This window comes from Lycium ferocissimum, chromosome 3 (assembly GCF_029784015.1).
Source record: "Lycium ferocissimum isolate CSIRO_LF1 chromosome 3, AGI_CSIRO_Lferr_CH_V1, whole genome shotgun sequence".
Classification (NCBI taxonomy): Eukaryota; Viridiplantae; Streptophyta; class Magnoliopsida; order Solanales; family Solanaceae; genus Lycium; species Lycium ferocissimum.
The window spans coordinates 11,141,903-11,151,044 of NC_081344.1; the positions used below are offsets into that span (position 1 = coordinate 11,141,903).

Here is a 9,142-nt window from a genome sequence, read left to right on the forward strand (position 1 = left end):
CAACAAATATGCAAGAAATTATCCTAAGTCCTAACCCACCGATAATTTAAGAAAATTTAACAAATCTGAAAAAATACCACAACAAATCAAAAAATACCATAGCATTTTTACAAACTTAGATATTGACATACCCATTTCTCTACGATATATTGAGGGAATTTATTGAGATTACAAACTTGGGGAAATTGTCACTACCATCTTGTACAAGTTAAAACTTGGGGGAATTGAAATTTCGTTTGAATAAGAAATTAAGAATGTAAAGACACTGGTTTGTGGGAGCCTAAAAATGAGAAATTATAAGAAGGAAATAAAATTACCTTAAGTTTGTGGGAGTAGAAACGCAGCCGGGATCGTGTCACTGTGGAAGTTCGCTGGTTGATTGTGGAAGAACCGAAGAAGAGCAGGCAGCAGCAGTGAGCACTGAGCAGTGAGGCGTGAAGACTGAAGAGAAGCACTGAAGGTTTGATTTCTGAATTCTGAAGGAGTGGACTAGGGCTTGGATAATTAAATGGGCAATTCGCAGAATTGCCCTTCTTTTGGGGTGGTCTTTAAATTTTGCCCCTCATATTTGAAATCTTTAAAATTTGCCCTTCGGCTAACACCCATAGGTTCCGGTGTTCGAACCCACGCGTAGTCAAAATTTTAAAAAAAAATTCGCAAGGCAAGTTTAAATTTCGCTATGCCGACCCGGCATATTTTTGTTAAGGAATTATCAAAGTTATGCGGGACCCGCATACTTATGCCTTGTAGGGCAGACTTGGCATAAGTATGCGGTCCCAGATAACTTTGATAATTCCTTCACAAAGTTATGCCGGGTCCGACATAAAAGTTTGCCCATTAAAAATATGCCCCCACCGGCATAACTTTGATCATAACTTTGTGAGGAACACAATCGCTTTGCTTGGTTAGTCACCATGTATCTTTCCGTATCTCGTTGAATGTTATAATCTTTCATACCACCGCTCCTCCGGGTCTTCTCATCAAGGGTAGAACATATTGCATCGTGATCCCGTAGTAATCCGGTTTGATGTTTTTCAACGAGAAGTCAATGCAACATCTCCTTTGATGGAATTTATGGGATTGATTCACCTTCAGATCTTGTTATAGAAAGGTTCATCTCGCTTTGAACGACATTGAGATGGACAACCTCTTGATGTGTAGCTGAAACTTCCGTGACTTTGGACCAACTTGAAAACCCCTTTATAATTACCAAAGTTATGCCGGACCAAAGATACTTTTGTTAAGGAATTACAAATTTTATGCCGGACCAAGATACTCATGCCTTATATGGGCGTACTTGGCATAAGATGCCGGTCCGGCATAACTTTGATAATTCCTTCACAAAGTTATGCCGGTCCGGCATAAAAGTTTGCCCTTTAGTATGCCCCCATCGCATAAACTTGTTAAGGATTTACTAAACTTATGCCGACGGGGGCATACTTATGCCTTATGGGCAAACTTTGCCTTGAAGCATATATATGTATTTTTTCAAGCATATAAACCAAAGTTACATGGAAAAGTATTATGCCGCAACCAAATGTCCATCCCGTATACAAATTCACACTTTGCCCGGCAATACAAAGTAGTTAGCAATTGTTGATAGACTTCAGAAATTTGGCATTCAAGTGCCACCTGATTGCATCTTCTGTGGGCAAACCCAAGAAACTCAGTTTCTTCCTGATAGACTTTGCAGAGAGATTGCACAACATATTCACATACAAGGCAGGAACAACTTCAAATGGCAGAGAGCTCGTCGCTATGAATTGCTATCCCTAGCTAAGTGTAGTTGATTGAAACGTCGTTTTTTTTTAATGTAATAGTTGCTCCTAGTTTGACTTATACAAGTTAGTGAGTAGGAATTTTACCATGTACAGTTGAAGGTCAGCTTTAACTTTGTGCTGTAAAAGTTTTTTGGATGGAATAAAATAGACTTTCAACCAAAAAAAAAAAAGTTTGCCTTATAAGGCAAAGTTTAAATTTTGTATGCCCCCTCCTACAGTACTTTTAGTTATGTTTAACTAAAAGTGCCGGAGTGGGCGACTTTGTCTCGAGGGGCAGATTTTTAGTTATGCCGGATCCGGCATAACTTTAACTTTTTCTTAAAGATTGCGTCGGATCCGCATACACTCCCCGCCCCGCCTTGCGAAATTATTTTTTTATTTTATGCCTGAGCGGGGGTTCGAACCCAGAACTTCATGTATTCGCTCATCTTTCCAAGCAAAGGGCAAAATTTAAAGACCACAAATATGAAGGGCAAAATTTAAAGACCACAAATTTGAGGGGCAAAATTTAAAGACCACCCCAAACGAAGGGCAATCCGTGCAAAAAAATGTAATTAAATTAATTACTAGTGAAATGGATTTGGGCTTGGGTAATTAATTGGGCCTCATAGAAGTGGACTGAGAAGTGAGAAGATATCTGCTGTGAAGTGTGAATTTGTGATTCATGGACTGAAATTTTAATATATATTGGTATAAAAAAATATTATATTAAAATTTCGGTTAAACCGAAAAACCGAACAACCGAATATTCAAAACCGAACACCGAACCGAACACCGAATTTGCTATTTAAAAACACCGGAACCGAACCGAAACACCGAAAAACCGAAAACCGAAAAACCGAATTAGGATAAACACATGCATGACATACTTTCATTAGCAGTATGCAATTGATCTTATTTCAATATCTCCATATAGGAGTAAATTATATCATGCTCGTAGTTATAGCAAGATATATAAGTGCATCAATTGCAAAAAGATATGGTACTTCAGGGCCAATTCAATTTTCTTATTTCAACTTCTTTCAGCAGATAATGTACTGTTTTTGTAAACTTTTCAAGAGCTCCAATAATATTCATATGAAAGGTTCTGACTATCATAAAGAGACAAGGATAAACATAGTATATTTGTACCATTCGTCAATGAATATACATTAAGGCAATTTCAGTACATCAACCTTGATTCATTTAATCCATTTAAGGATTATAAACTAGTTTCCCAAGAATTTGTATATGCTTCAAGCATTTTGGATCCTTGTAAATTTTCGTATAAATTTTGTCAAGTAAGCCATATAGGCTGTGATAACTTCCATCATTATAAATTGTGACATCTTCTAATGTCTGGACTACAGGTCTAATCGCTTACCAAGTTGCATCATATCACTTGGTAATTATTTCTACGTCAGCATGCTTTAAGAGACGTAGAACTCATATCCTCACAATCTTATACAATATTGTGCGCCATACTCGCAATTCGACATAACTTACTAAGATCTCATCACTTCATTATTTTCAGGTACCTGAACCTCTCATAAGGTTTATGAAGTGTTATGTCATAGCTCTTCAAGAGCACATTGCCTCCTTATTATGATCATTTGCTCCTCCCCTTTTCAAGGATTATTATATTTGGAACCGATTGGTCTACCATGCTCCATGCATGCTGTAGACTCTGTCCTTCAGGGACATTAAGAGCATTTTGCAGATGAAATATGAAATAGTTGGGTCAGCAAATGCTTCCAGCATTTGACTTGAATTATCTGAGGATCATACTGATGATAATTCACAACATATTTCTTAGCCGCTTATTGTCTCCCCCTCATGTTAGGTAAACTAACATATATCTCCATATCATTTGGAAAAATCCATCTTTGTGCACGTGGTAGTTCCATTAATCATATATCACACATCAAAAGCTATTAGATGGAAATATTTGATTCCTGACTCTGAACCAATTGATAGGGGAAAATTTTGTCATAATCTATTGGTCTGAAGCATACAGTTGCCGTTGTATGCAATATATCATATCTCAGACCATCAGACCAACATCTGAAGCTCTGTTCTCATAAGCAATGGTTTAGCTATATTATGGAGACATCCAATGCCAAACCAGCTTAGATATAAACCAGCACTATTAAGATGAATTGTCTTGATTGCATATCTGAAAATTGTGCTTCCAACTCAATTTTGAGCAAACAACTTCGTAAATGTCAAACTTCCAGTTGACAATAAACTTATATGCGACCGTCTTATAGATGCATCTATTTAAGACATCATCGTTAAGCGAAGCGGCCCATATTCACCTTTTATATTTTCCAGAATTTTAGGGGATTCAGTCCCGACGCTGGTGTGATCAACTTATCATGAGAACAAGCAACACAAACAAATTCTTGAAGAATCTTCTAGTTCTCAATATGTTTAATACTCAATTAGCATGTCAGATTTAAATCAGGACGATCAAAATGGTCTTGTTAACTAATAAAATTATCTGTACCCGTAAACTTCAAGTTTACCATGACGAGTTCTATTTATTTTAATAAAATTCTGGTGCAACAATTGGGACAAGTTCATGGGCGGAGCCACCTTAGGCGAAGGGTGGTCAGGTGCACACCCTTTGCCGGAAAATTATGCGGTGCACATAGGTAAAATGTTAGCGATTATGAGTATATATTTAATTTTGCACACCCTTAGTACAAGTTAGAACAAAATTTGCAAATCCTTCCCCAAATTCCTGGCTCTGCCACCGGACAAGTTTAAGGGGCTGTGTATGTATTCATCCTATTAGATAAGATCAAGACGATGCACCTAATCACATAGATAACCTAAAAATCACATGAATAATATCAGGGTGCATGCGCACTTAGTAATTATAGAATTCGAAATTACTTTCCTAACAACCTGTAGTAGGGATACAAAGTATAAACGGCGAATGTATCCCCATTTCAAGTTTACAATAATGCCATATCATCTCTTTAATTAAGTGGATCCCAATATGTCAATTTCAACAGAAAAGTCATCCCATCCATCACTTTGTCCTTTTAGCATGCAGTTGGCTCCACCATTTCATGGTGGTGATTTTCCTCGTGCAACAATATTGTTGGTGTTTTATCATCAGCTATAACTGCTTATTCCTCAATTTCACTGCAATTTTCCAATAAACTCGCCTACCATTGAACTCCGTTGTCTGTCTGTCGATGCTTTTGTAGCTAGTTTGCTTCTGATCACCAGTAATAGTCCTTAAATCTTTGTTGTGTTCATCTTTGTCTACTGTGTTTGTGATGCTTTTGTTGGTGCACCAATAAGAAACATTCTTCTTAGTGCTTGAGTAAGTTCCGAGGTTGAGGTCTTATTATTTCATTTTTAGTAATGGCTCTGCATTTATTGTTAATCTTTTGATGAGGAAGAGGAGCAATAGTATTTAACTTCTTTTGAAAGTGAGTGTTGCAGTAGTTCCTCACGTGGTCTGCTGTTCTTCAATCCATGCACCCTTCCTCACTCCCAACGGTGTACATAATAATGGGTCACACAAATATTAGATTCTGGCAATGACCTAGTTTAAGCAAAGCACGTGACGAAGTAGACAACTATATATCAAATAAAACTAGTATAATGCTCTTTCCACAAATCTGATGTTAGTTTATTACCTTATCAATCTCTCTATATGTAATACATGATTGCATTCTAGCAGACGATTTTTGAAATCCTCTGACGTACGTGCGTGGTTGATTCAGAAATTTTACAAAAGAGATGTCAAAATATAAAGAAATAGACTCAGGTAAAAAATAAATAGAGTCAACATATAAAATAATGTCATTGTTTGACCTAGTTAAATAATGTCATTTTTTCAGCTAAGGGGGTGTCAATTGACACCCCCTAGCATAAGGGGGCTCAGCCATTGCGTACGTGGAAGGACTCTAACCATGAAGGAGCCTTCCACAGAGAGACACCTGTTATAAATTGCACACTGATATTCAACGAAAACATCCAAATTCGCCATGTCCCCTCTTAGCTATTCTGCCGGCTGGTATCGCTTTTGCTTTTTCCTTTTAAATTTTCTTTTCCTATCATCCTCCACTTGACATGAAGATATTTGACTGAACGCACACAAAATTTTAAAAATTGGCGTCGAAGACAGACTAACTACTTTCAAACATAGGCGAATTCAGAATTTCACGAGAATGGATTCACCATTGCTTTTAAAATAAGACATAAAATTTTATAGTGACATCAAGTTGATGAGCAAAACGTTAAAGGCTGCTTAGTAAAAAAAAAACGCAAAAATGCTTTTAGTAGAGTTTGATCCCATAACTGTAAAGGATTAAACCTAACACTTAACCCGTGCTCCACTCTGTCTAGTTTGACCATGCGTTCGTTCAATTAATATTAGATATATTTTAAGGATTATATACATAATATACCGAGTTTAATCGAGTGACTATGTATTGACGTGACTCATATTTTATACATAGATTCGCCGCTGCTTTTAAAGAACTAAAAATATCATTTCATCACATAAATAATGATGAAAAGCTCTACATGCACGACTTCACTTAAATGAATGTGATAAGAGTTCCTATAAGTCATGTGACACAAGGCATAGGATGAGTCTAAACTAGTGAAATTATCTGCGTTTCGCTCGGTTAGAGACGAAAATCAAAATACTGCTAAATATTTATTAATTTCTACAAGAAAAAATAATCTTTACTAATTAATATATCTTCGTTTTTCTACTCTATATGAAAATAGCTCTCATCTACGATGTAAAAATAGCTAATGTATGTCTTATTTATAGAAAAAATACAGAAAAATATATGCCGAAAAGGTGAAATTAAAATGACCAATTTTTGAAATGAAAACAGTTCAGAAAACGTGCGGTTCGAATTTCATCACAATTAAGATAATTAAAGCATAGCACATTCAATATAATTAAGAGAATTAAAAGAGTGATTTTTTAAGCTTTTTTAACGTTACAAATAATTTTTTTTTTAAAAAAAGGAGCCGCGGTCATCAAAAACCTTGGTTAAATTTAAGTAACTTTTTTGACATACTCGAATATTAATAAATAACTATTTTGATTTTTGAAAAAACTAAAAGTATCTTTTAAATTATCACTCAAAATCAAAAGACACATTGATACAAGTTTGCTACTCCAACCCATAGGTAGTCTCTGCAAAACTTAAATTTTCAGAAACTATCCAAAAGTAAAATTAAAGCATTACTTATATCTTATTTTGACCAAAGAGCACATGAATGGATTCTGAAATATCTACCAATCAACTACATTTGTTCTAAATAGAAGACATTTTAACCATTCTCATTCCAAAAATTAAAAGTTACCATAAAGATATGATCTGGTATTAAAATTTTTTTTAAAAAAATGAACTAAGTCCTTGACAAAATCAAATTGCAATATTGGACCTGAAAATTCATGAAAAGGTCTAATTAATATGCATTGCTTTTCACTATAGGAGACCTCATTTTACAAAGAACGCAGGACATCTCTTCAAGCTTCTTCTTTTGCCATCTTATGATGCCAACTTCCGTTGCCACCTTAAGTGAACGTTTGTATGTTTCAACCTTAGAAATTCAGCAATCTTCCCGATAAAGCTTCTACTAAATTTGACTGCCTTATAGTTGTTACTCTTTAATTCTTTCAGTTGTAATTCCACATGCTGTTCTTGAATTTTCCTGACAAAAGACTAACTTGAATTAAGATAACAAATTCAAAACAACAGTATATGAAAAATAAAGTATATCATTTAGAAATAAGACATGTACATACATATGAAAATAAGGTACTACGTCTATGCATGTATAGCTGAAAAATCTAAGCAAGAAACCTTACCATGCCAAAGCAAATGCTCCAAAGACAACTAAGCAACCACAGGGCCAAAATATCCTACTCTGAAAAAACTGAACGTAACCTCCATTAGCTAAACATTTCAAATATAACATATGTATTAATACTGCATAATTTATTGGAGGGGGAGATGGAGAAGCATACACATTTATATACATTAATTACTCCGTTTAATTAGAGAGCAGTAGTTTTTTAGTCCCCCCATATTCCACTGCTTTTGTACTCAAATTCCACCAGAAATTTCATTTCAATTAAGCCTTAGCTGAAACGGTTGATTTTGTGAGAATTGTGAAACGGTGCTGTCTAACATAATTAAGGGAGTTAAATGAGTGTTTTTTATTTTTTCTTACATAGCAGATAAATGAGTAAAAATAAGGGAAAGCCAACAAAAGGAGGAAAAAGATAAATAACATTCTAGGCCATAGAGAGGTGCCACATTACCTCGTTCATGCTTAGTTTTATAATATATATAGATATAGATAGATGGGCAAGGTGAAGCATAATATTCTTTTAAATTTTTCGCTTTTCTTTTAAATTTTCTTTTTCCATTAGTTTCTTATATAAAATAACGATATTTAACTGAACGCAAAGTTTAAACAATTACATATTACATAAATCAAAAAGATATACTGAATTATATGCGATATTATGACTTTAATTATTAAATTATATTATTCTCAACTTCTGATTTTTGATTCATGAAGAGGGCTTTTAAGGAGTCAAGCTGCTTATTACTTAAAAGAATTTTTGGAGTTTACAAGTCTAATTATAGGATCCGGCTCCTCTTCATTTTTTATTGGCTTCATTTCGTCAATTTCTTACTTGAACGGGAGACACGTGTCATAGTTTAAAATTAATGGCTGAGATTTAATTAAGCAGAGTGCTTCCCCTAACAAGAGAACAGTTGAATTTGTTTGTGGTTTAAAGGATACGTGACTTGTTTTGTTATAAACGAATGAAATCAAACCTATGATAATTATTAAAATAAGTCGAGTAAAAGATATATGAGATGAAAAAGAAGTAATAATAGAATAATTAAGCCTGGGCATCCTTAGATGGGTTTCCTCCGGTGGAACAAGTGTGTGTTTCGGCTCTTAGAAAATGAGTACTATTCCGGTGCAAAAGAATAAGTAAAATGCTAATTGAAAAGAATGAATTTGAGAGAATGAGTATCAATGATTGTTATTTGATGCCTTTTCCAGGGTTGTTATGCTTTTTTTTATAGTACAAATACATCAGCTCTTAAGCTGCAATTAAATCCTAATAATGAGTAATAATAAATAATAAATGCAGCTTTAATTCTGGATTGTAATGCTTGCTCCGTATCCGGACCGGTCACATAACGTTATTCTTCTATTAATGACCTGGTACACTTTCCTTTGTGGATTTACTCCGGATGTCTCAAGGGCTTCTCATTCGAATTAAATGAGACAACTTGTAACGTTTTACCTCCTATTGTCACGTGTTCCATTACCATCCTGCCATGTGTCGAGCTGTATCTTGCCAT

The 9,142-nt window shown here is 34.9% G+C and overlaps 1 pseudogene; it reads right to left on the reverse strand.

Moving 5' to 3' along the window:
* Positions 1-4,751: 4,751 nt before the first annotated feature.
* On the reverse strand, positions 4,752-9,142 carry LOC132048687 (uncharacterized; annotated as a pseudogene).